The sequence below is a fragment of the Trichosurus vulpecula genome, chromosome 8 (genome assembly GCF_011100635.1).
Source record: "Trichosurus vulpecula isolate mTriVul1 chromosome 8, mTriVul1.pri, whole genome shotgun sequence".
In the NCBI taxonomy this organism is placed as follows: Eukaryota; Metazoa; Chordata; class Mammalia; order Diprotodontia; family Phalangeridae; genus Trichosurus; species Trichosurus vulpecula.
The window spans coordinates 265,101,404-265,128,674 of NC_050580.1; positions in this window are offsets into that span (position 1 = coordinate 265,101,404).

Consider the following 27,271-nt stretch of genomic DNA (forward strand, 5'->3'; position numbering starts at 1 on the left):
TATGATATTTTCCTATCCTCCACCTCCACAGGTATTAATACCACTGGTAGGAGAAGGTGAATGGTGTTTTCTATGAGTTTTGATATTTTTTATTCATAAACTGTCTTTAATATATGAGTACCTATAGTATTGTCACAATTTCTTTTGATTTATTTCTAAGTAAAAGTTTAAGATCTAAAAATGGCATTATTGTGAATAATTGGTTTTTGTAAATGGAAACAGATTGATGGGGGCTCAAGAGATAAAGGAGGAAATGGAAGAAATATATTTCCCTCCACAGGGATTACCCCTAGGACCTGAAGACAATTTGAGTGTAGCGTGTTGGTAGTCTCTCTGGGAACCTAGATCTGCTCATGTGAGAGCAGGTTGGCAAGATCAAGCCAGTACATAAAGAGATTAAGAACCATGAGGAGCTGGACATGACTGAAACAATTGCATAACAACGTCCTGGTCCTTGGGTAAGAGGCCTGAGGGCCTACAGAATGGGTGGCCATACCATACAGCCATCATCTTAGTGAATGGGTCAAACTTCTTCCAAGGGACTTGTGATACACGGGCAAGTTAATTTCTGACCTCAAACAGCAGAGCTCTTTCTATTCCTAGCACATAAACCCAAGGTCAAACAAACCTAAATTCCAGTGAAGAGTATAGTATTTCTGGGTGTGATATCTGTTATCCCTCCTATCGGGAAGGCTGAGGATAGGGCTCCCCTGAGTTCAGGAATCCTGAGTTACAGTTGGGCTAAGATGACCTGATGTGTGAACTAAAGTTCAGCATTAATATGGTGAGCCCCCAAGAATGGGGCCCACCAGGTTTCCTAAGAAGAGGCAAACTGGGTCTGGTTGAAAAGAGAGAAGCTCAAAGCTCCTATTTAGATCAGAGTGGGACCAGCCAAGAGTAGATACTACATTTCTTGCATGAATAAGAAAGGGTGACCCAATCTTTAAAAGAAAATGGAAAAAAAAATAGAATTTCGAAAGATAAAACTACAAATCAAGCCAACAGAGATAGCTATGGGGCCTCCCATTTTTCACAGGCATTTCCCCATATCAAATGGATCCTTCTTTAAATTGGCCTGCTTAGAGCATTGCTGGAGTAAACATGTCTTAAACAAGACCATATGCTCCCTGCAGAAGTGTCCCTGAACCAAGTAACCTCCCCTCCATGTCTGAGTGGTTACCATTCATTGTCTAAAACTGATCTGACAGCATCTGTAATCATGCAGTCCTCGGTGACCTGGAAAGGGCCCTGGAAATCAACTTTCATTAGCCAGCTTTTACCTCCCACAGCCTGAGCCTTCTCAAGACCTCCTCTTATTGCAGTGTGAAGAAGGATGAGCTCAGCTGAGCAGGCAGCTCCCCTGTCCATCAGGGATTATAGACAGCTCCCTCTCTCCTCCCAAGCCACAGCATTGCCCTCTCAACTAGGATAAGACATCAGACCCCCAACACAATAAAATCTATTTTAAGGAACTTTGCCACAGATTTTAATCTAATTGGATCACAGATTGGGAACTGAAATGGACCTAAGATGTATTCTAGTACAGAATTACAGAATCACAGAGTTTATGATTCAATAATTTTGTATTAGTGGACTAGATTATCATCTAATCTAATCAATATTTAAAGGAATCTCCAATATTACCTATTTGTTTTATAAATGAGGAAACTAAAGTTGTGTGATGTCATAGAAGGAGAGTGCTGGGCCTAGATGAGTCAGAGGTCCTAGGTTCAAATTCTGGCTCTTCCACTTATTAGATGTATATCCTTGGAAAAACCACTTAATCTTGCTGGACCTTAGTTTCCCCAACTGTAAAATAAAGAAGTTGGACTAAAAGACTTTGAAGGTCCCTTCCTCTTCGAAATATATGATCCTATAACACTCAGAGAGGTTAAATAACTTGCCCAAATAGCAAATAAGCATCAGAGGTTGGATTTGAATGTCAGTTTTCTGACTCCAAGTCCAGTACTCTATCCACTATGCTAGTAAAGATTCATTCTCAATGTGCATCGTAGCAGGAAAGGATATTGCACTATAACAGTTCCAATGGACTACGTCAATGCTTCAAGAACCTTGGCAGAGTTCTTGGATGTTCAGGAGTTACTGTCTTCTTTTATGTGGACAGGGACCTATACAGGATTTTATTCATACAGGAAACTCTTTTTGCCAATATGAATGGGAGTGCCAATGCTTGGGACACTGTGAGATTAAATAACCTGCCCAAAGTCATTGATCAGTACATGTCAGAGTCAAGACTTACACAAGGAACTTTCAGACTCTGAGAGGAGCTCTCTATTCACTATAGTATTTTGCCTTTGTAGTAACTGTCTTTTGATAACCAAGAGGCCCTTCCATACCAATACACAATATTCCCAGGTTCACCAGAGGCGTATACTCTCTCATGCACCATCCTATTCATTCAAGAACATTTAGCATCTGAAACAGCTAAACAAAACATCTATGGTGTTTATTTACTCAAGCCATCCTGGAAGTTCAACCAGTCAGCAGCAGGCCTGATCTGGGTACGAATGCTATCCTGGCCTTCCAGGTATACTAGGGTGGGGACTGATGCCACTTATTTAATGGATTGCCCAACTCCAAAGGAATATTTAAAATCACCTGTCAAGGCGCTGATTAGCTTTTTAAAAAAGAATGTTGTCTTTCCCTCAGCTGAGGAAGAAATGACCAACAACGCTGTAAATAAACAGTGACAGCACCTAGCATTGGTCAAATATGTTTAGTGAGGAAGAAGTCTCTCCATCTTTGACTTGGGGATATACTATCAGTAAGATTATTGGACATTCACCATTTGAGAAATGGTCAAATGATATGAACAGGCAATTTTCAGAGGAAAAAAATTAAAGCTGTTTATAGTCATATGAAAAAATGTTCTAAGTCTCTATTGATTAGAGAGATTCAAATCAAAACAACTCTGAGGTACCACATCACACCTATCAGATTGACTAATATGATAAAAGAGGAACATGATAAATGTTGGAGAAGATGTGGGAAACTTGGGACACTAATTCATTTTTGGTGGAGCTGTGAGCTGATCCTATCATTCTGGAGAGCAATTTGGAACCATGCCCAAAGGGTTATAAAAATGTGCATACCCTTTAACCCAGCAATACCACTTCTAGGGCTGTATCCCAAAGAGATCATACAAGTGGGAAAAGGACCTGCATGTACAAAAATATTTATAGCAGCTATCTCTCTTTATGGTGGCCAAGAACTGGAAATTGAGGGGATGCCCATCAATTGGGGAATGGCTGAACAAGTCATGGTATCTGAATTTAATGGAATACTGTTATGTTATAAGAAATGATGAACAGGCTGACTTCAAAAAAACCTGGAAAGACTTAGATGAACTGATGCTGAGTGCAGTGAGCAGAACCAGGAGAACACTGTACACAGTAACAGCCACAGTGTGCAATGACTGATTTTGATAGACTTAGCCCTTCTCAGCAATGCAATGACCTAAAACTTGTCCAAAGAACTCATGATGGAAAATGCCATTCACATCCAGAGGAAGAACTATGGAGTCTGAATGCAGAGTGAAGCAGACTATTTTATTTTTTTGTTTTATTTTGTTTGGTTTGGTTTTATTTTTTTCTTTCTTGTGGTTTCTCCCATTCATTATAATTCTTCTATACAACATGACTAATGTGAAAATAAGTTTAATAGGAATGTATGTGTAGAGACTATATCAGATTGCAGGCCATCTTGGGGAGGGAGGAGGAGAAAAGTTAAAACTTGTAGAAGTAAATGTTGAAAACTAAAAATAAATACATTAACAAAAAGGTTATTGAATATATATACACATATATGCATACATACATATGTGTATACATATGTATACATATGTGTGTGTATATACACATATATTCACATGTGTGTATATACATACACACTCTCATTTCCTACCCCTAAAGGTCCATGTCCACCATAGGAATCCACTGAAAATAATGATGTCTCTTTCTTTAGATCTCCGTAGGTCTGTAGTTGAGCTATCAAACGGATGAAGAGGGAGCTCTTTTTGTAACTTAGCCATAGATGTTACAGTCCAGAGAAGTTCATATAGTTCAATTGTTAAAACCCAGGCTTTGTGTTGGAATGGAGTTTTTCATATTAATGGCCTTGCCAAGCTGGGAAATGACAATTCGAGATTGAAGAAGAAAATCACTTTCTTTGGGAAAGTTAAAGTTATTTTGCTTTCTAAAATCCAAAGGATGATAGATTTAGAGCTGGAAGGAATCATGTATGCTGTCTAGTTCAATCACATGAAGAAACAGAGGCCAAGAAAAGTTAAGTGACTTGTCCAAGGCCACACAGTTAATAGGATGGCAAGTCACACGGGATATGAACCAAGATCTTCTCTAAAACCATTGTTCTTTCTAGCACGGAACCAGTTTAGAAATTACTGGAACTTTCATTAAGGATTCCTTGATGATTTTCATAAGATATAGCTCCTCAACACTTTTTCTTTTTCTCATTTCACAGTCCCTTTAAAAGGGGGGAGGCAGGGAGGGAGTCCAATATTCATCTTACAGGCACAGTCTTCAGATCTGGTTTCATCATTCTGGTCTCTTAAGAATCGCAGCTGGTCTGAAAACAAAGAATAAGAATGGACAGAAGTAAGACCCAGGAAAAGGAGGCTGGCTCACCACATTCTTACAACACAGAGTTTGCCACCTTCCGTGGCCACCCATTATCTATTTAAGGGTCTACATCTGTCTACATCTGCATGAAGAGACAACACGGTCTCGTAGGAAAGCAGGCTCTAACTTCAGGGAGAGCTGGATTCTAGTCTTCCTTCTGATAAATACTAGCTGTGTGACCCTGAGCAAGTCACTTAACTCTTCTGTTCCCCAGGCAACTCTCTAAGTCTCTAAGCTGTGGAATAGTTGCTGATCTGCATTGCTGCGGGGATTGTCTCACCAGAAATTCCCCTGTGCCAATGTAATCACAAGTCTAGAAAGGGGAAAACATATCAAATCATCTAATATTCTCAGTCCTCTTGGACTGAGGTCCTACAAGGACCCTCAGACACCATTCTAAGATACCCTTTATAATAATAGTCCCACTTGGAATTTGTCAGAAGGCTATGTCAGTAGACCTTAGGATATAAAAGTCTAGTCTTAATCACCATTACTTAAGGAAGTTTAACCAAGTTAAATCAATTGTCATGATGAAGAGATCAAAAGAACCTAAAAACTGCTTTAGACGGCAATTGCATTTGATCTCTTCACCAAGTGAAGAGAAATATGGTAGTAAGACCAATTAAGAATAGAAATTCATTTGTAAGATGATGTGGTGGAATATGGCAGAAAATTAAACACAGCATCCTCTCCTAAAATAACAATAGTGAAGGCAAAAACAAGTTACATAAAGGTTGGCAAGAGCCCCAATGAAACCAAGTCTTCCTAAAGCATTTGAGAATGAAACTAGCAAAAAGGCAACAAAAAGATGAAAATAGAAAAAGAGCTATTAAAATCATTATAAGAAACTATTTTCTCTATCAATAAAAGTAGGTTCACCTATACTTGGATACTAAAAAAGAACAACAGAAAACATTCCCCAACACCCTACAATAAGAGGTAGAAATATTATAAACAAAACAAAAATGGGAGAAAACAAAAGCAAGGGGGCCAGAGTATATACTCATTCATTCAAAACATTTATGAAGTACCTACCAAAGACCACTGTGCTTGGCACAGGGAATACAAAACAAACAAATGAACAAACAAATTAACCAGTCCATGGCCTTAAACAGTTTATAATCTATTGGGGGAAAACAATATGTACACGAAAAAGGAAATATTTTAAAATGCACAAAAACAAACACAAAGTAATTTCCAGTGCAGGGGAAGGCACTAGCAATCTAGGGAGAACAACTTATCTATCATGTAGGAGGAAGCATTTGATCTGGGCCTAAAAGGAGGGTAGGGATTCTATGAGGCAGAGGCGAAGAAGGAAAATATTTCAGCCAGATGTGGGGAACAGATCATGCAAAACCATGGAGGTAGGATGGAAGGGGATAGAATGGAAAAGCATTCATTAAGTGTTTACCATGTGCCAAGCACAGTTAGTAAGGACTGGGTGTGCGGAGAGTTAGTGAGATCAAGTACGTGAGTGGAAGGAACGTGCAACAGCAATGTAGACTGCAGGCAGATTGTGAAGGGCTTCCAAAGCCAAACAGAAGAGTCTGTATTTTGTCTTAGAGGAAACAAGGAACCATTAGAGCACCTTGAGCAAGAGAACAAAAACATAATATTTGTGCTTCTAGATATACCAACTCGGCAACTTTATGAAGGATGAATTAGAGACAGGAGAGACTAGAGGCAGGGAAAAGAATTAAAAGGGTATTGCAATAGACCAGGCAAGAGGTGACAACAACTTGAGTTAGGGTTGTGTCTACATGAAGGACAAGGAGGAGAAAGATGCACAAAATATTATGGAGGCGAAATCAGCAAGACGTGACAACTGATTAGGCATAAGGGGTGAGGAAGAGAAAAAGAACTGAGAACAATGAGGGTTGTGAACCTGGGTAAATAGAAGAGTTAGGGCCCTCAACAAAAATAGGGAATTTAGGAACAGAAAAGGGTTTGGGGAGAAAACAATTATGAGTTCTGTTTTGGAGATGTTGAGTTGTTGCTAGAGGTGAGATGATTTTGAAGGTGTTGAGACATCAATTCTCAAGATAACTGAAAGAGGAAGATACCAAACACTTGCAAAACACACACACACACACACACACACACACACACACACACACAGACACACTCCTAACAAAAAAAGATTGAGATAACATCAAAAAATACACATTCACCTGCCCATCTGTATAAATAATTTATCAGAAAAATCTAAAAATACATTGAGAACATCCCTGATGAAGTTATGCAAAGGAACAGGCAGGTTTTCCAAAATACAATATTCTACAACAGATCACATCTTTAAAGTCAGACAACTGACTGAAATGTGTAGAGAATACAAGATCTCGCTGTACTTATTATTTGCTGCCTATAAAAAGCTTTTGATTTCATAGAGAAAAATATAGCCCTAGAGGTTCTCCTCCAATGCATCTTACAGGAATCCCTGGAACATGCAACAACAGAAAAACTTTGTTCAATAACCCTCTGATTATTAGTATCTGGTGAGAAATAAGACGGACTGGTATGCTTCCCAAAAGTGTTTCCCACTGTCATGAAATGTCAAATGTCAAAATCACAAATGTCAAGAATGTCTGTCAGAGAATCCATATAGAAAAAAGCTTCCCAACACATGGTGAAATCCTTCAGGTGCTCTTGTTTACAGATGATGTGCTGATTTCATCAAGTACCAGGGCATTGCAGAGCCTCCAAAATGAAAGTCATGATTACTCAAGAAAGTTCAGCCTAGCATACGGGAAAAATTAAATAGATGAAAAATTCCTATTGTCCAGACTATGAAATGCCTTTGGATAAAGCCAATCCATCAATCAACAAAAAGGAAAGAAGGAAAGAAACTGCATTTTTAAGCATCTGCTATGTGCCAAGCACTGGAACAGGACCTCCCAGCATAGCATGCCCTCGTCAGAGAATGTGCTGTGCTCTATGAGCTCGAAAGAAACACGAGATGCACAAACTTAGAGAATCCACTCTAAAATGTTCACATGGGCTACTTGTGCCCGACCTGTGGTAGAGCATTCCGAGCCCATATTGGTCTGATCAGCCACAGCTGGACACATTGTAACTTGATTCTAATGCAGTAATGTCATTCTGGTCCTCTCTGAGAATGAAGGACAACAACCACCATGATGTGTGACTAAAAATTAGATCTGGATATATGGATCTAGGAATTATTTACATAGACATGATACTTTAACTTATAGGAACTAGTGAGGTCACCAAAGTGGAAAACATAGAGCAGAAAAAGAAGAGTGTCCAGGATAGAACCGTGGGGACACCTATGGTTGGTGAGTGTGACATGGATGAAGAAACAGTAAAGGAGACTGAGAAAGAGTGTAAAGACAGGAAACAAATCAAGGGAGATCAGTGTCATGAAAATGACATTTTTCTAAGAGGAAGGATTAGGAGGAGATCCACAGAATCAAAAGACCTTCAGAGAGGTCAAGAAGGATAAGGATTGAGAAGAGATTATGAGATTTAATAATTAAGAGATCATTGGCAATTTTGAAGAGATTAGCTTCAATCGGATGATGAGATCAGAAGCCAAATTGCAGAGGATGTAGGAGCAGCTGAGAGGGGAGGAAGTGGCAATGCCTAAGGTATACTACTTTCTCAAAGAGTGTATCCATGAAGAGGAGGAGAAATAGAGGATGATAACTAGCAGAGCTGAAGGGAATTTTCTTAGAAAGAGGAAAATGTGGCAAGTTTGTAGACAGATTCGAAGGGTGCTGGGGGAAATGATAAGGGGGCAATTTGTGTAAGAAATCTGAAGGAGATGGGAATAATGATTTATATTTATGGTTGGCCTCGGACAGGGAAAGGGGTATCTTTTCACCTGAGATCAAAGTATAGAGAAAATAGTGGGGGAAGACATCCAAATGATGGGAGATGAGGAAGAGGGAATACCTGGCACATGGTAGATGCTTAATAAATGTTTGTTGATTGATAGATTTTTGGGGTGAAGTATTAGGTGAGGTCCTCACCTGAAAGGATGGAAGGAAGGGATGGCCTGGAAGACTTGAGGAGAAATGAGAATGTTTAAAATAGCTACAGTGGAGAGTGAGATAGCAACAAATGATATATTTGCTTCACTACAGTAAAGACTAAGCTGAGTCTAGGTAACCAATAAGTAGTGGTTCCAGTTAGCATAGTTTCATGATTTTTCTCTAGCTTTATTAAATATCCTTAGTATAGGAGAAGTAGAGAAGAACAGATATCACAGAAATATATGACCGGAAAAGGACATGGACCAGTCATACAGTGAGAGCAACAGATAACCCCACAGGTACCTGTGTACGATCCAGAAATTAAGGTAAGAGCTCAGCAGGTTGGGTAGTCACACCGTTTTGGAGGATTTATTGGAGTACAGGGAGGAGAGTCAACATCAGTAAAAAGGAATAGTTGGATTAAAATCCACATAGTTTGAGGAAAGCCCCATATGGATAAATGTTCTCGATGTAGTAACATTAATGGTTATCAGTGTAGTGAAGTAATTGTCTCTCCTACCAACAACTTTCTGTACCATTAATCTCCATATTAAGTGAAGATGTCAAACAAGGCATTTCTGGTAAAGCTCTCTAGATCGGGAAAGGAATATACTTTGCTTATAAGGAGCTGTTTCTTCTGATAATAAAATAGGGAAAAATTGGGATACCGCATTCAGGGTGGACACTTATCTTACCCTTATATTGATGAGTTTCAGTATCTTCTACATTCACACAGAGAATTTATTAGTCAGTTGCTAACTACTCTTCTTAAGGGAACCTGTTTCACCAGGGGTGTCTCTCGTTAGAATCACACCTTGCTAAAAATCTAGACGATTTTCTTTTTTCTTTTGCATATTATGGTTCAGAAGACAGTGAATTGGCTGCATGGCATCTGGTTAAAATGAAAGGCTGGTGCAATCAAAAGCTTAGGGCCAAGGTATATTTGAAGTGATGGAAAGGAATAATACAATAGTTAATTTTAGTGGAGTCACTGCAGAAGCTCATTTGAGGAACTTCAGAAATGTAACTCTTTCATCGAATTGAAAATCAAATTGAATGATATAATGGGGGTCTGATGCATTTCTAGAGTGCTTCAAATGGTCTGTCCATGTGGAAAAGCTTGCTTTTGAGAGAGCCATGATGACCTGTAAAGGAAGTGACTTAGACAGCCTATGGAACAGACAATGCATACATTATTCGGAAAGGTTTACCAGATGGTGGATGGGCAGTTCTTTGTCTGCACAGGCATTCCAAAAGGCCAGGATCCTGGGCAGAGACTTTAGGTTATTCTAACTTCAGCTACACTCTGGTGATATGACACCCCACTCCCCACCCCCTTCACAGCATCTGGTGAGACAATAGCACATGAAGAAATGCCTTGGGGCTTTCTCCCCATCAAGGTCTTGTGGCCCCAAGAAATGGGCTTTGGTCTTTCTATTATGTTCTTTTCCATTCAAGGTGAAGAGAGTAACCCTTCATTTCCGGAGTGCAAGTCGCAAGAATTCAATGTGGACTTTGAATGCCAAAATGATGAACATTTTGCATTTTAACAATAAGGAGTCACTGGGAGTTCTTGAGTTGGATAGTGACATAGAGAGTCTTTTTCTTTAAAAAATATTATTTTGCTAGCTAAGTGGAGGTTAGATTGGAGAAGGGGAAGTCTGGAACCTAGAGTCCAGTTAGTTTACAGTAATAGTCCAATCAAGAGGGCCGGAATTCATATAATGGCCATGTAAATCACGAGAGAAGGGAGATATGTTGTGGTAGAAGAATGAACAAGACCTTGCAACTGATAACATTTATGCAGCACCTACTATATGCCAGCCACTGTGCCAAGCACTTTCTACAAATATCATCACAGTTGATCGATGTCTCTTTCTTCATCTCCATCTCTCCCAATGCAAAGCTCCAATGCATATAATCTACGCCTCTTTTTAGTAAACATTTTTCCAAAATTGTTCTTGTGTTGTTTCAGTCATGTCTGATGCTTTGGGATCCCCATTTGGGGTTTTCTTGGCAAAGATACTAAAGTGGTTTGCCATGTCCTTCTCAGCTCATTTTACAGATGAGGAAACTGAGGCAAACAGGGTTAAATGACTTGCCCAGATAGTAAGTATAGAAAGTCATATCTGAAATCAGGTCTTCCTGACTTCAGGCCCAGATCTCTCACTGTGCCACCTAGTGGCCTATAATTAAACCTAAATAATTGATAAAGTAGAGCATTAATTTATTTTACATATGATATAGCTTTGCTCATTCAGGCCATTGCACAATCAAGTGTTAGTTGGCAGCCCTTGCTGCCAGCCTATGATCCTGAAACACAGTTCCTTTAGTGATTGTAAATACCCAGACAAAAGGAGAAGCGTCCAGTGCTAACTTCTGTCACCTTTAAACACGGACTTAGAGGACACTCAGTCATGGCAGTCATTCCCCATAGTATGGAAAATGTTTTAATATGCAATAGTGAAGAGGAGATCCTGAGATACAGAAGGAGCTGCAAAGTTATGGCACCATTGCAAAAAGGTACTCAGATCAACAGTTCATTCAGAGTGAAAATAACCATTTATTAAGACCCTGTTGTGTTCAAAGCACTAGGTTAGGTGGTGGACAGTTCTTAGTCTGTTACAACTCCTAACCACCATCTTTTATCATTTTGTCAAGGAAAGTTGGCACTCATTCTAATCAGTTTCTTCCCCACCCAAGTGAGAATATATATCCAATTTTTTAAATGTCAATGGGAAAATGTGGTTTACTATACAGAAAATTACTTTACGATCATCTTTATTGGAATACATCAACTCTACGAAATGAATATTGGGAGTTGACTGTTTCTTCCCTTCTATTTCTTAACCTCTTGTGAGTCCCAGCAAACAACAAACTGTCTAATCCAATCCCGAAACATAAATTGTTCCATGCCCAGCCAATGCAATTTTCTTTTTGTACCCCACTCAGGTGACATTCATTCCTAGTACCCAGAACAGCAAGGAAGTATCCTCATGTAGCACCACTGAAACCCAGTAATTGTTACCACTTCATATGCGCATGTACATGATTTCTCTATGCTTGATTAAATACATGGTTTCTATTCTTTGCAAGACAGAAATTTGGCCAGACCTGCAGCTTTGTAAATATACAAAATTATCTCCAAATTAGTTAGATTTTGTATTAGACTTTCACATATAGCTTTCAGACATATGTAGTTTCAGTCATACTGACATTTGTTGCTTGACTTATTACAGTTATAGTCATTAATAAGGCACTGAATAAAACCTTAGAATTTTAAAATAAAAAAATCTTAAAGATATTACCCTTCATTTTGTATATGAAAAACTGAAACTCAAACAATGTAAATGACTTGCATAGAATCTTATGATGGTAGTGCTGGGTCTAGCTCCTGGGTCCATGGAATCCTAGGTCCTTCCCTTTAAGAAAATATTATTTACCTCCCAAAATCCAGGCTAACAAAGGAGATTAATCAATGGTAAATGCTTATATACATTTGACTCCGCTATTTATTATTCCCATGGTCTTGGATAAACCATTTAATCCCTTCAGGACTCAGTTTCCTCACCTGTAAAATAAAAGGGTTAAACTAGATGACCTCTAGGCATATTAAAACCAAAACCCATTCAGCTCTAAATCTGTGATCTGATATTTATACAAATGACTAAAGTGCTCATTTACCCACCAAGATAAATACACATTACAAAAGAATTTATTATTTGTTGAATATTTACCCCAAGCATTTAAAATATGATTCTAAGATAGCCACGCTAATGATTACTCTGCTGGTGGATTGGTGAATTCATTCAACCACTGTGCTTGAATTATGCCAAGAAAGTGACTAAAATGTCCCTATACTTCGAGGGCAGAAAAGAACAAGTGTTTATTGAGCACTGACTATGTGCCAGGCATCATACTAAATGTGTCATAACTGTTATTTAATCCTTATGACAACTCTGGGAGATAGGTGTTCCTATGATCCCTGTTTTAAAGTTGAGAAAGTTGAGGCAGACATAGATTAAGTGACTTCCCTAGGGTCACAGAGCCAGTAAGTGCTTGAGGCTGGATTTGAACTCATCTACCCGATTCCAAACCTAGTGCTCTAACCACGGTGCCACCTCACTACCTCTTGTATCCAGGGTTCTCGTTGTTAGGCATATATCTCAAGGTCAATGATAAAAGAAAGGTCTCATCTACCCTCAGATATTTCTAGCAGTATTCATTACAGTATGAAAGAGCTAGAAGTGAAGTAGGTACTCATTTACTGGGAGAAGGCTAAGCAAATTGTATATAATAATGAAATGCAATCTTACTGCGCCATGTGAAATGGTGAACTCTAGTCACATGGAGAATATTCTACTCACAGGCCTTCATCAGCAGAACTTACCCTATCCACTGATATGCTTCTGGGCCCCATCCGCCAATGGTTGGCACACTCTCATTCCTCATAGCCCAGACTACCAAAGAACAAACAAATGCCCTCTTTAATCTGTTCTGTCCTCTCTACTATCTCTTTCCACCTTGGCCCTGCCCCTGCCTGCACCATGTCTGTGCAGCCCTTCCACTCTGCCCTCAGGTACCCTTGCTCTAAATCTAACAATCTTCCTTTCATTTTACCACCCCCTGGCTCTCAGTGAAACTTTATCCCAGGCTTCCCTTTTCATCAGGGTTTGCATGCCTATTCATGCCCCTCCAAAACTCTCTGGTCACAGAGGTACAGTCAATACCCGTAGTTCCCCATGACCACTTCCAGACTCTCCCTCTGCCACCATCACTCTCCTGGGATGGACAGGTTAGCTTTTGTATTTGTTTCCTTGGTATTGGCACAGTATTTGGCACACAGTAGGTACTTGATAAATATTTGTTAATTGATTTTCATTTTTTTAACTTTTATTTTTTAATTAATACATATTTATTTCCTCTCCTTCCTACCTCTCGCCACGGCAGGGGCGGGGGTGGGAGTGGAGAAAGAAGAGAAAAACTTTTCTTGTACAAATATGCCATGAAGAAAAATAAATTCCTACAATGGTCATGTCCAAAAATCTGTTTCATTCGGCATCTTGAGTCCATCATGTCTCAGAGGCAGCTGACGGCACAGTGGATAATGTGATGGGCCTGCAATTAGGAAGACCTGAGTTCAAATCCTACTTCAGGCACTTACTAGCTGTGTGACAAGTCACTTAACCTCTGTCTCCCTCAGTTTCTTTAACTGTAATTCATCTCTGGGGTTGTTATGAAGATCAAATGAGATAATATTTGTAAAAACCACCTAGCACAGTGCTGGAACATGGTAGGCATTATATAGATGCTTCTTCCCTCCTTCTCCCCACCCCCATCCCATCAGGAGGCATGTGGCAAGCTTCATTACTAGTACTGGGGGACTGATTCATTTTCTTACCACTATGCCCAACTTCCCAACCCATCTAGCACAATCCTTCATTTTACAGAGGGATTTGAGGCCCAGGCTGAGTCAGGATTCAAACCCAGGTTTTCTGACCATATCAGGAAGTGTCTGCTATGTACCATGCCACCTTTCGATATATTGACAGGCCTGACTTTACTCTGGTTCCAATGTACACGAGGATTAAAAAATGCTGATGGCTCAATATTTTGTGTATGCTGTGCAAATTTATGGGTGACAAATGCATCAGGGACTGCAAGGCAGGGAATGTGATAAAAATTCTTATTCCCTGTACCTACTAATGCGGAAAATGTACCAGAATGTGGCAAATAGGAGAAGCGGCAATAGTTAATTATCATGACACACAGCTCATCTGTAATTAATCCTTTTCTTCAGCAGAATTCTGCAACCGTAGCATAAAAAAAAAACAGGTCAGATGATGCTTTAATTAGGGCTGTACAGTGTTGCTGCTTCTACGGCAACAAGAACTGTTTTTTGTCTATAGGTGTGTGTGAAGCACTACAAATATTTTCTTAACATCTTTATAGAGTGCTGTTTAAGCATCTTTGCTAGCATTATGTCTGGAGACAGACTTATTAGAATTCAAAGGAGTTTTTTTCCCTCTTTTCCTCACACCCATCCAAGAAGCCACTAAAACAATCTGAATGTCATGACAGTGGGGGATATGCTCCCACTACAACAATGAAAATGAAACATGATGTGACACGACAATGGGTGGGGGGGGAGAAACGAGGCAGGGCTGTGTTGAAATTCACAGCCACCCTTACCCCTGTGTCTGGTATGAGAGCAAGAAGTGACTCAGTCCAGTAGCGTATTCTCACTCGGCAAGGCGTGACTGGTGTTGTTTCCTGAACTGCCGTCTGAAATTCTGACTGGTATTATTAACATTTGACAGAGAGCATTTATCACAGAAGGATGACAAAGAAAATCCTCTATTCACCTGTTACTTGTTACGTGGAGTAAGGCCCCCGCTGGATGCCTCCATCACCACCACCATCCCCCCAAAAAGTGTTGCATTGCATGTATGAAAATAATGTTGTACACAGTACTACATAATCTGGAGTTGGAATGACTTACATTGACTTATCACCATTTTGGGCCACGTTCTTTTTGTTAACAAAGGATATCTTCCACAAGACACCTGGCAGAGAAGGACGCTGTATGTGGCTTATGATACAGTCTATGTTGAATAGTATTTATTTCTCTATAAACTAGTTAATTAGGGATAAAGTCTACAATCTTGGCCTCATTAATGCCTTGCTCTACCCAACTGAGAACCAAACCCAGATGACCTAATCATTATGAACTGACCTACGAGCTCTTATTAAGTCCATTCTTAATTTCCCTGTACAGTACCTAACCCAACATTGAAGACTTTAATAACCCTGAGCTAAGGAAGACTTCCCCTGGATTGTGGAATAACCTATAAAAGTTCTCCCCTGTTTAGAGTGCACTGCAGGACTTTGCCAGGGCAACTAGGTGAGACAGTAGATAGAGCACTGGACTTGGAGTCGGAAAGACTCATCTTCATGAGTTCAAATCTGGCCTCAGACACTTCCTAGCTGCGTGACCCTGGGCAAGTCATTTAAGCCTGTTTACCTCAGTTTCTTCACCTGTAAAATGAGCTGGAGAAGGAAATGGCAAACCACTCCAGTATGTTTGCCAAGAAAACCTCCCATGGGGCCATGAAGAGTTAGACATGACTGAAAATTGACTAAACGTCAATGACAAGCAGGACTTAGCTAAAGCTTTCTTTACTTCTTTAGACTATGTGCAGAGGGCTAGCAGACACTTATTCAGGAGCCCATGGATTAACCCCGACTTTTGCAGGGGATATATTCATAACTAGTAGGTTGTTTTGTGTGTAACAGATGGAGAAAGAATGCCTGTGTGGATTTATTTTAGAGACCAAGAATTGAAAAGTAAACAGCTGGCTAACCAGAAGGAGGTAGTGGTGAACTACTACCTCCTAGGAAACTTCCTTAAGAGCAGAGAATCATAGAAATTTTCCCAGGCTGCATTGTTTCCGATGTCTAATGTCTTATTCACAATGTTCTATAAGGCTAACAGGTGTTCATCTAACACTGTGATATGCAGAGCCTCAAACAATTTTTAAAATTACTTCCTTGATTATCTAAATGTCCATTTTAGGCAGACACTAGATATGTGTCCTCCAAGGTGGATATGCGTCCTTTAAGAAATGTCTACTTTTCTGATTCTCAGTGGTATGGAGATAACCCAAGATTTTGGAAGGCTAAGCTTTGGCAGCTTTCATCTTGTTGGAAAAGACGGTAGGCTAGGGTGGAATTGCATCAGATCAATATATTGTTTCTACAAATAAACCCATAAGACATAAGAATGTTGAGGCTAAATAAGATGGTTCACAAACTCTCCTTGGATAAAAAAATTAGCTCCAATAACAATAGCAAGCATTTACGCAGCACAGGCCTTTACAAGTATAACTCATCTTTTCCTCATAAAAACCTGGGGACAGAGGTGCTAGCATTATCCTCATTTTGTAGAAAAGAAGCTGAGGCAGACAGAGACTAAGCACCCGGCCCAGGTTCACCTAGGTAGGAATTGTCTCAGGAGAAGTGTGAACTCTTCTCTTCCTGACTCCAAGTCTAGTGCAGTATCCACTGTGTCGTCTACTTGGTAGAGTTGGTTTCATCAGCTACAACAAGGAATATCACTTCATGGGATGCTTGGTCATCTCGCCTGGCAGTGTTAATGATGAAGATAATTACAGCCAATTAAGTCATCGTTTATTGCAGAAGAGGAAGAGGAATTCTAAAAAGAACTCAAGAAGACATTCTGGGACAAAGAGTTTATACGTTTAAATCACTTTTAGAGTTTTCCAGCATGACTGGACCAATTCACATCTCCACTGATACTGGATTAGTGAACCTATCTTTTGACAGCCCCTTCCAATAGACAAGCCCCATCTTTTGTCATTTTTGCCAATTTTCTGGGTTTGAGATGAAACCTCAGAGTTATTTTTATTTATATTTCCCTTACTATTAATGGCACAGAGCTATATTTTATATGGTTTTTAATTCAATGAGATCCTCATAAATTGACCAATATTTTAATGATCAGGGACTTTGATACAAGGTGAACACAAGGCAAGACACCAAAAATATATTGAAAAAAGATGGCCCAAGATCAAGAAAAGGGGCCAAAGATCTATAAAGCATGCATATTTTCTTCAAGAAGAGCCAGAGAGCACTGGATGTAGTTAAGACCAAATAACATCACAAAAATGAAATTGGGCCATAAGTAAGGAATTGTGGATTGCTGATATGCAAGTCATTTCTGAATCAGTTTACACTTGGGTCATTTGATGTTTTAGAGCTGTGTTGGCAACCAAAAATGGGCTCCTTAGCACTTAGTCAACAAGTGCCCTTGACTAGTTTGGCCTTTTCCCCTGAACTGAATGCTGTTTGTATGTTGGACTGGAGTAAGCTTGTCGGCCCCTTCACCTTGCTTCCCTTGCTTAAGCTGACGGAAAGAACCTGTGCTTTCCTGGTCAACCCCTTCACCTTGCTTAAGCAGACTGAAAGAACCTGTGCTTTCCCCGGCGTACCTTACACCCCCGCAGAAGCCGGATGGTTAAAAGCAGCTCCCGTTGGAGCCAGAGGCTGCTATAGCCACAGCCACAGCCACAGCCACAGCCACAGCAGGAGCTGCCAGTAGCAGAGCTGACCTACGGGAGGAAGCTGAACAAAGACTTCAGGCCAGTGGGTAATCTTTTTACCATAGAGGGGGAAGCATGATTTTGCTTTACACAATCATGCTTCTCTGTAGCCTCCTGGTTACTCTTTCAAGGCGTACTTATTGGGCCTGGAAGCTTTTGATCAATATATCAAAATAGGGTTGCTGGTTCATGGGTTAGTTACTGTGGAGCCTAAATATATGCTTTGATTCTTCTGCCTTCTACTCTGAGAGTTTCTTATATCCGGCTGTTCCGAACCTTTCAGACATATATATGATCCTCTTTGAGATTATAAACTCTGCCCTCCTAATACAAGAGCAAAGATAAAAGTTCAATACCAAATAAACAAAAAAAAGAATAAAAATGAGGAGAGATGCTGCACGAAAGGTCTAGTGTGACTAATTTCAACAATATATTGATGATGGAAAATAGTAAATAGGTAAAGAAACATATGCTGGCATGGGCTAGCAAAATTTCTTATAAGACTTTAAAGAAACAAGAAACAAGTTTAAAGAAACAAAGAGTCTAGAAATGTCCTCAGCCAATAAATACGTGCTCTCTTTGCCAAATGGAAAGACGTGGAAGGAAAGGACAACACCAGTTTACAATACATAGGCATCTGTAAAGCATTATGAAGGAGGAGAGTGGAAAATGCAAAAACAATGAGGAGTAAAGGAAAAAAATTTGTAGAAAACTTGGCTCGAGATCCAATTAAGCCTTATGATCACGAGAGCATCAAGGATGAAATAGGGAAGAGGACAAGTATACCAAAGGAGGAAAATACCTTTCTCGATTCCTAACGAACTACTGCATCTGTAAGGAGGCATCATGGTGTTGTAGAGAGCTAGCCTTAGAGCTGGGAATGAATGAATCAATCAATCAAAACACATTTATAAAGGGCTTACTATGTGCCAAGCATTGGGGGGTACAAACACAAAAACAAAGAGAGACCAGGCCTTCAAGGAGCTTTCATTCTAATGGGATGACAATACCTAACAAGTTAGGGGTGTCAAAGGACAAATGATTTGATTCCCAAAGTTACAAGGATCATGAATGACACCAAAGACAAGACCTTTCATGATGTCATTGGTCTTCTTCAATAAGGAAGGACACATGACAAGAACAGGGGAGTAGGGTGATGCAGCCATTCAGGAGCAAAGGCTGATTTAATCTGATTGTGATTCCAGAACTGGGCTGAAGGAGAAAGGAGGAAAGGAAATTGTATGTGGATTCTGACAAGGTGGTTGGTGAGGAAGTAGATGGTTAAAGAGTAGGGAGCGGAGTATGGTGTGGTGGCCAGGGCTTTGCTCAAATAGTGGTCCAGGAGAGGCAATCACCAATCAGGGCATTGAGGCTTCAGGGTAGGAGTTCCTCCAGAATAGGAAGGCAGTTGGGTACAAGGAGACAGCAGAGAAAGAAGACCTGAGTTCAAGTCTCACTCACCTCTGACACTTACTGGCTGTGGAACCAATATATGATATTCAACTTCTCAGTGACCTTAGGTGACTCTATAAGACTGTATATTGCAGAATAATTAGTATACATTGGTAAAGGAAATTTTCTTACCAAGAGTTCACTACACGGATGAAAATCACAGACCGAATCAAAGAAACAAAAAAAAATTATCTGTCGATGACCATATAAAACCACATTATCCCCCACTGGGCTGTATATTATATGAGTGAGCCTCAATGTCCATATTGATGTTCACTCAAACTTCCTAATCTCCCAAGTCCTCAGTTTCTTTAAATATTATACCCTGCTCTTCCACTCTACCATAGCCACACACAGAGATGGTTATACCCTGGATCTAACCAGTACCTATGAATGTTCTCCTCTTTTAAAAAAAAATTTAAAAAGACTTGGCCTTCCTGTAGCCATTCAACCTCTCCTTATGCCTTGCCCCTCCTAAACTTTTTGGCCTTTATCATAACCTCTAATCCTCTCGATATTTTCTCAGGATCCTTACTCCTACGCTGTCTTTACTTTCCTCACTTCCTAGTCTTGACCTTATGGTTAACCCACTGAACTGTCCAGTGTCATCCAATCTCACCACCCTAAAGGTCAATCATCACTGGTTGTCCCCAGCCCTGGATCCCTCCCAGACCTGACTGCTAGGCTTCTATTCAAAGGCTACCGAACTGAGCTGGAAAAAAGCAAACAACCATGAAGAAAAGCCACATTATTAATTCAAGGTATCCAGCTTCAACTGGGCCTTGTCTATAGTCAAGGTAAACCTTTTGTTTTTATTAATTTTTTAGTTTTAGTTTTAGTTTACAACACTGAGTTCCTCAAGTTTTGGAGTTTCAAATTTTCTCCCCTTCCCTCCCTTTCCACCCCCCACCCCCACCCAAGACAGCGTGCAATCTGACCTAGGCTCTACGCATACCTTCACACTAAACATATTTTCACAATAGTCAAGTTGCAAAGAAGAACTATAACCAATGGAATGAGCCACAAGAAAGAAATAAAACAGAAACGAAAAAAGAGAGAAAGAGCAAACAGTTTGCTTCAATCTGCATTCCAACTTCATAATTCTTTCTCTGGATGTGAATTGCTTCTTCCATCATGAGTCTTTGGGAGGGTGAGCCTTTGTTCTGCCCAGTTCAGTCTCCTGTCTCACTAGCCACAGAAGCTATTGCCAAGGTTTTCTTCTATCATTCCGCATCTCCCACGTCCTCCTCTCTTTTCCAGGTTCACAAACTCAGTGTCGTGATCAGAGACAGATATTGTCTATCTCTGCAACATCCTTCACATTCGTCCCCATTTCCTTACTAGCATGGCTGCCATCCTCATTCAGAATCCGTCACCTTTTTTTCTTTTTTGTTCAATCATTTCAGTCATGTCCAACTCTTCTTGGAGTTTTCTTGGCAGAGATACTGGAGTGGTTGACCATTTACACCTCCAGCTCACTTTACAGATGAGGAAACTGAGGCAAACAGGGTTAAGTGACTTGCCCAGGATCACACAGCCACAGTCTGAGGCTAGATTCGAATTCATGAAGACGAGTCTTCTTCATTTGAAACCCAGTGCTCTATTTACTGCCACTGAGTTCATCGCCTTTAGATTATCACAATAATCTTCATTGTTGGGTCTGCTTCAAGACTCTACTCTCTAACCAATCCTCCATATGCTTCCTGAAGTGATTTTGCTAAAGTACAATTCTAAATAGGATACTCCAGCTGAGTGGCATGGTGGATAGAGCACCGAGCCTGGAGTCAGGCTAGATGTGAGTTCAAATCTGACCTCAGACACACAACTAGCTGCGTGACCCTGAAAAAGTCACTTAACTTCCCTCTGCCTCAGTTTTCTCAACTTTAAAATGGGGATTATAATAGAACCTACCTCATGGCGTTGGTATGAGGACCAAATAAGATACTGGTAAAACCTTTAAGATAGTGCCTGGCACATAGTAGACGCTTAATAAGTACTTATAGAATCTATGATTTATAACATATTATTATAACAGGTTATAATAACCTATTATTATATGTTAAATATGTTATCTCATTTGATCTGAGGCAGATATCAATAGTCCAATTTTACAGAAAAAGATACAAACCCTACGAGAGGTTACGTGTTTGGCCCAGTGTCGCAAAGCTACCAAGTATCTGAGACAGGATCCAAGTCTCGTGCTCCATACACTGTGCCACCAGCTCAAGCAGCTTCTTACCACCTGTAGGACCATTTACAAACTGCTACATTTGGAGGAAAGTCCTTCATAACCTTGCCCTGACCTACCTTGCCATACTTATTCCATATTACTCCTCTCCACACCCTCTCCAGTCTGGCCAAATTGTTCCCCACATGTAATATTCTCCCTCCTTTCTCCATCCCTATGCTTAGCGTAGTGTCAGTAAATAGTTAGCAGTTAAAAAGTGCACATCATTAATCATTAATCGATTGATCTGAAGATCTGAGTATTCATGATGGTGAAATCATAGATCCATTTACATTTGCTGTGGGTTGTTGTTTAGTTGTTTTCAATCACGTGTGACTCTTCATGACCCCATACCAGAATGATTCGCCATTTCCTTCTCCAACTCATCTTACAGATGAGAAAACTGAGGCAAATAGGGTTATGTGACTTGCCCAGGGTCACACAGCTAGCAAGTGTCTGAGGCTGGATTTGAATTCACATCTTACTGATTCCAGGCCTGCACTCTACCCACTGTACCAACTTAGCCGCTTCTTCCACTTAAATATTGAATACATTGTTTGTGTAATTGTCTCCAATCCTTACTACGTTAAATTAGCCTTAGCTGTTTCTAACCAGCTCATTTCAGTCTCTTACCACACTGGTTTTTTTCTTCAAACACAATTACAGCATTGGATTTAGGGTGATAGGTTGAGCGCTGGAAGGAACCTCGCAGGACATCTAGCACCCTGCCTTCATTTTGCAAATGAGAAAACTAAGGCCTGGGGACATCAAGGGACTTGGCCAAGATGGTGGCAGCAAACCAAGAATTCAAACCGAGGTCTTCAAATCCGGTTCTCCTTCCACTACGAAAACAAACAAAACACCCCGAGCCAATTTATTTTGCTTCTTAGCCTGTATCTTTTCCTATAAATAGGAAAGGTCCATGAAATTCAACATCACTTTGAAAACTACAGAGGGAGAAGAATGCAAAGACCATGCACTTCCGCTTCCCCCACACGGCTGAAAGACCAAGCTAGCCTGGAATCCCAGAATCAGAACTGGAAGGGCCATCTCGTCCAACCTTGTAATTTACTAATGGGTAAACTGAGGCCAAGGAGGATTAAGGGACTTGCCGCCAACTAACATGACAGTGGTAATAGTGATAGTAATAATGTAGCAGTTGTAGTAGTCCTCAGTAACAACGATTCTGATAATGCTGGCGTGCTTCAAGGTTTGACAAGCACTTAACGAACATAAATCTCATTTTATCCTCACAATAACCCTAGAAGGTAAGCGCTACTGTTATCGTCCATTTGTACAGAGAAGGGAACCCCGAGGAATGGAGAGATTAAGTGACTTGCCCAGGGTCACGCAGGCTGGATTTGTACTGAAGACTCCCTGACCCTAAGCTGGACGTTAACTCCACTGCCTCATGTAGCCACCTCTGGGAAGCAAGAAGGGTCCTCTGAATATAAAACCATCACTCTCTCTACTGTATTGCATTGCCTTTCAAGGTGCACTGGACACAATGGTGAGCTTGTAGGCAGAGAAGAAAGGTCCAAATCTTCATCCTGACAATTACTACCTGTGTGAGGTCCAATAGGCTGCTTAACCTCACTGGGCCTCCGTCCTCCCCCCACCACCCAGATGATGGAGTTACAGTACTAAGTGACTTCTAAAATCCTTCCCAACATTAAATCTCTGGTTCTATGGTGATCCTATGACCCCATGACCTCTGCAGGACAAGCCATGTTTGTCTGATAAGGACACATATGGGACAATGGAAATATTTTACCCAGATTTCTAAGCACCTGAAATAGGCCAGAGGATGTTTTTCTTGTGTTTAAGATAGGCCATTTTAAGTGAATATAGTATTAAATAAAGGATTCCAAAAGGCTTAGTGTAGGTTTTAGCCCAACAGGGCATGTGCATGCTGATTGATATGGGCAATCCAGCAAAGAAAACTCTTTTGGCTTCAACGGCCCCTTAAAGGGTCTAAAAGAGTGATAATAGTAAGAAATAAAAACAAAAAGGAGAAATCATGTCATTAACGTAAGCTGTCCCAAACCCAGCGAAATGGACACTTTGGTCTTTCTGGGAATGGCTTAGCAAAGCCCATAGCTTCTGTCACGCTGGGCCATGGGTAATTTTTGCCCAGAGTCCTCAGGCCTCAGGTTGTTGTCAGACAAAGGCTCTCTCATAACACCTTCCATGTGGACTAGTCTGTGGTAGAACAGTGTTAGGACAGGCAATTTGGGTGACGGCCAAATGGAAATGTGGGTGCTGTCAGACATAGCCTTCCAATTACATAAAAAAGAATAGCCACCAGCCAACCTGTTACCCTCTCCTCTTCTATCCCTCCCCATCTGTCTTAATGGGGAAAAAGGAAAGAGACACTTTGTCGTCTTTTGGCAAACTTAAAGGTTTCTGGTCTCAATTTTCCTCTTCTTCCTCTCAGACCTTAACAGTAAAGTAAGTCTCTAAGGCAGGGTTTAGTTATACACATCTTCTGGCCTTTCTTTATTATAAAATTCATAGCAGCTGCTACCAACCAAGACATCACAATGTAAGGAGCACCAGGTGTTCATTATGATGCCCAGCCTAGCAGTTACCGTACTTACATTTAAATCAACAGACTATGCTTATCTGTTCCACATGGTGGCAGTCATAGAGGATTCTCTTTAGATGTAAGGAAAGTTCTGGGTTCGGGTTCAACCTCGGCTATTTACTAGCTGTCTGACAACAACCAACCACCCTCACAATGGCCCTACAAACAGTCTAAGACACTATGTTTCAGATGAGTTGCCAGCCTGAGTTAGTAGAGGGAGTGTCTCTACCTAGAATTCCTTATGCTAAAGAAATGACAGTTTCAACCCCTGAAAATTAAAAAAAAATCCTATCCTTTGCTGTGTGTTGAACTGCCTGCATTCACTGATGATCCTTACGTTTGCAATTTTTTTAAAAAAATGAATTAGTTGTTTAAAAAAAAGTGGGAAACAGTAAAACCTAGAGCAAGCAGGAGAGACTTCACGGAGGGGGGAGAGTTAAGCTATGTCTTGAAGGGAAAGGAACATTTATTAATCACGTACTACGTTATATGCCAGGCACCATGCAATACTTTAAAAATATCATATTGTCTGATCCTGACAACAACCCTGGGGAGTTGGTGCTATAATTATCCCCATTTTACAGTCAAGGAAACTGAGGTAAACAGAGGTTAAGTGACTTACCCAGGGTGACACCGGTAGTAAAGGGTCTGAGACTAAATTTGAACTCAGGTCTTTCTGACTCCAGACCCCGCACTCTATCCACTGAGCCAACTCACTGTCTTTAAGTAGAATTTCTATACTAATTTGCGGTAAAAAGTAAGCGCAGCAAGACTCTTCTCTGTCTTATTCAACTTAATGTGATGAGTCAGCAATAAAAATAGCCCTAGAACTCAGGACTTCTAAGCACTTAAATGAGCCAAAAGATATTTTCCTTGTGTTGAAGACAGGCCATTTTAAGTGTATACAATATTACATGGGGTGTCCCAAAAGGCTCCGTATAGTTTTTAGCTTTAATAACTTCAGAAGTACAAATGCCACAAACTTACCAAAAATCATTTGAAAGGCTAATTATTTAAATTTCTAAAATGATTGCTATTTCTCTTATTGAAATTCAATATAATCACTATCTTGTGCTATATGTCACTCTGATTTTTTTAAATTTATAAAATTTTTCATCAGTCACTGAAAGGACTGCATTAGTAATCCTAGCCTTAAGATCATCCAGAGAATGAAGTTTTGATGTGTGCACGATAGTCTTAATGTGACCCCAAGAAAAAGTCTGATGACGATAGATCAGGTGACCAAAACAGCCAAGCAACAGGACCTCCTATATCAATCTGCCAGGCTGGTGACGTGACATCCAGCAACTGGTACGCTAACAATGTGTAATAAGAGGGTGCCCCTATCTTGTAAAAACTTTCAAAAATTTATGCAAAATTCATAAAGCCAAGTAAGTGTGACAGACATTTAAATAATTAAACTATCAGATGAAGTTTTCGTAAATTAGTTGCATTACTACTTTTGAAGTTATGACAGTTGAAAGCTGTACTAAGATTTTGGGGACGTGCTGTACAAACCACTACAGTGGTTTCTTTTTCCATTTACTTGTTATCTTCATAGTAGTCCTGAAGCAGTGGTCCCTAAAGAAAGTCGGGAGAAGGGTGGTCCAATGGAAAGCACACCTGCTTTAGAGTTATAGGACCAGAGCTCAAACCCAGCTCTGCTATTTAATCTGTGACATTGGGCAAGCCATCCCTCTGAGGGTAGACTTTTATGAGAGTAAACTAGGCCATCTTTTGTCTCAATTCTTACCTAGCTAGCCCTTAGTCACTGAATGGCATTGCCTCAGACAGACTGAGACCTGGGAAAGACTTTAATTTATAAATGCCAAGGTCACCCACTGCGTCCTAGACCATCGCTAGTCAGCTTGACTTTTCTCTTGCCATTGGACTCCACGTGATGGTAATCAAGGTAGGACCTTTCTCACTGTTTTCTCTTTTGGAGCACTTAGGTAATCGAGTGCCTTTGATGAGTCTGGCTTTGTTTGAATGGGGCAGGTAAAGTGCGATCTTTTTCTCTTCAAGTGTTTCTCAGCAGTGAGACAATGGAGAGTCATTGATTGGAAACAGCGTATATGATGTGGTACTAGTGTTTAATTAACTTTCCCACACCCTGGTTTCCTACACCCTAAATGCTAAGATGGCCTCAGCCCTCAGGGCCCTGAACAGCTATATATGTACTGGAAGGTTAGCATTTGACTCTTGGGGCTACACTCATTGAAAGTGTGACAAGGCTCTGGACGAGCCATTGAAAAAGCCCCACTCCAGCTTTGATAACCCAGATAGATGTTGGTGCTTCTCTGGTAACTATGTATTGCTGTGGATGGACTGGTTTGTCTTATTTGCTCTGTTTATAATGTATGCTTGTAATTTCTGTTTGTATTTGCCCTGTTCAGGGGGCTGATTATTCCCCCAGAACTCAGTGAATGATATACATATGTTTAATTAAACTGAGATTGTTAACCCCTTAAAGTTGCTGTCGTTAGAAAAGCAGATCGAAGAACTTGTGCTAGCAGCCCTTCTGTGTGCTGGTGTTGTTGGTACACAGCCACAGCAGCTAGCAACATTGTTGCTATGCTTCAATGACTCTGGGGGACAGAGATGACTTTGTGCAGCTCTGCCTCACTGAAATTGGATTCATGCAGAAGCCAAAACATCACCCTCATGATATCGCCGGTCCTCTTCGGGAATGAAGAGCAAATAACAGCAACATTTCTCTGGGACACAGTTTCTTCATTTGTAAAATGAGGGGCTTAAGCTGAGTGACCTTTAAGGCCCTTTATAGCTCAAAATCTGATCAGGATCTTAAGAAAAGAAGAAATAGAGATTTAACCAGTATTTCTGGTCGATGTACTAGGAGAAAATGTCTTCTTTGCAATCGTCCCTTACCTTTCCAGCTGCCTAGTAGCCCCTGTTCATTGTCAAATGGGAAAACAAAAAAGTGGCAGAACAAACCATTACTTGGTAGTATTTTTGCTCATGAGGATTTCGGTTGTCTTGACTACAGATAAATACCGGATCATCTCCCCTGTTAGAATGTGAGCTCCTCGAGCATGGGGATACTGGTTTTTCCTTTCTTTGTATCCTCATTGCCTAGCGCAGGGTCTGGCATATAGTAAGTGCTTAGAAAATGATTGTTGACTGACTGATCAGGAGGAAGAAAGGATAGAAAGCTTCCAAATCAATCTAGGCTCCAGTCCCTCCTGTGATACGTTCTGACTACGTGACAC